The sequence below is a fragment of the Dicentrarchus labrax genome, unplaced genomic scaffold (assembly GCF_905237075.1).
Source record: "Dicentrarchus labrax unplaced genomic scaffold, dlabrax2021, whole genome shotgun sequence".
In the NCBI taxonomy this organism is placed as follows: Eukaryota; Metazoa; Chordata; class Actinopteri; family Moronidae; genus Dicentrarchus; species Dicentrarchus labrax.
The window spans coordinates 2,761,260-2,762,874 of record NW_026136720.1 but is presented as its reverse complement, the minus strand read 5'-3'; the positions used below and the strand labels follow the sequence as shown (position 1 = coordinate 2,762,874).

Here is a 1,615-nt window from a genome sequence, read left to right as displayed (position 1 = left end):
TAATCAGACATCAGCCTCAGAGAACCACAGTGAGAGCTTTTCTTCTCCCCGGGTCAGTGGATTTAGACAAACCGCAGGATGTAATCCTGTTTTCCACTCACAGACGAAGCTGTGAACCCGGCGAATCTTGGCCCTCTAAGTAGCCGAGGCGCCGTCCTGCTCTCCGCGGCCCGGCACTCAGCCAGGGCAGGGTGGGGGGTCCCCGGGCTCGAACCTACCAGGAACAGCAGGAACAAGACCCATCAGGGTATCTGAGAGTGTTAGAGAGAGAGAGAGAGAGAGCAGTGTGGGGTCCAAATGATGAAAGAGAAGAAGAAGCTGTGGCTCAACTGCTGGAATACAGAAAGTTTTTGCCATTAAAGGTTTCATAATGTGAGATTCTGAATCATTTTACATTTTATTTCTATGTATTATTTATTGTTTATCAGCAGAGAGTGAACGGGTTGTAGTGTAGCTTTGTCCCTCTGCTGCCTGTGGACTGATCTCTATGTGTCTCTATGTAGGATGAGGGTCAAAGGTTGTGACCTTTATGCTCCCGAGTGCCAACAGTGGGCAACACAGAGTCCAACACAGAGTCCACAACACAGAGTCCAACACAGAGTCCACAACACAGAGTCCAACACAGAGTCCAACACAGAGTCCAACACAGAGTCCACAACACAGAGTCCACAACACAGAGTCCACAAACGCAACACAGAGTCCAACACAGAGTCCAACACAGAGTCAACACAGAGAAAACAGAGTCACAACACAGAGTCCACAACACAGAGTCCCAACACAGAGTCCAACACAGAGTCCAACACAGAGTCCAACACAGAGTCCACAACATAGAGTCCACAACACAGAGTCCACAACACAGAGTCCAACACAGAGTCCACAACACAGAGTCCACAACACAGAGTCCACAACACAGAGTCTACAACACAGAGTCTAACACAGAGTCCAACACGAGTCCAACAACCAACACAGAGTCCAACACAGAGTCCAACACAGAGTCAACACAGAGTCCACAACACAGAGTCCAACACAGAGTCCAACACAGAGTCCAAACTAACACAGAGTCACAACACAGAGTCCACAACACAAGAGTCCACAACACAGAGTCCACAACACAGAGTCCAACACAGAGTCCACAACACAGAGTCCCAACACAGAGTCCAACACAGAGTCCAACACAGAGTCCACAACACAGAGTCTAAAAAGAGTCCAACACAGAGTCTCAACACAGAGTCCCAACCAGACACAGAGTCCAACACAGAGTCCACAACACAGAGTTCCAACACAGAGTCCCCAACACAGAGTCCACAACACAGAGTAAACAGAGTCAACACAAGGTCACAAACCAGAGTCAACAAGCAACACAGAGTCCAACACAGAGTCCACAACACAGAGTCCACAACACAGAGTCCAACACAGAGTCCACAACACAGAGTCCACAACACAGAGTCCAACACAGAGTCCAACACAGAGTCCACAACACAGAGTCCAACACAGAGTCCAACACAGAGTCCAAAGTCAAAGCTAACATTACTGCAAAGCTCGTGGAACATATTATTATATTGTGCTTTTAGCTGGATAACATTATATAGGAACATTGCAGATAGTAACGTTATTC

The 1,615-nt window shown here is 47.9% G+C and overlaps 1 long non-coding RNA gene across 2 annotated transcripts; it reads left to right on the top strand.

Annotated features, from left to right (window-relative positions):
* Positions 1-422: 422 nt before the first annotated feature.
* On the top strand, positions 423-1,194 carry LOC127352597 (uncharacterized). Of its 2 annotated transcripts, none has more exons than XR_007881144.1 (3): positions 423-678; positions 771-914; positions 1,144-1,194. It is a non-coding gene; the product is annotated as an uncharacterized LOC127352597 (long non-coding RNA). The 2 variants fall into 2 exon arrangements; XR_007881143.1 differs by having other exon boundaries at positions 771-928; positions 1,144-1,191.
* The last annotated feature ends 421 nt before the right edge of the window (positions 1,195-1,615 follow it).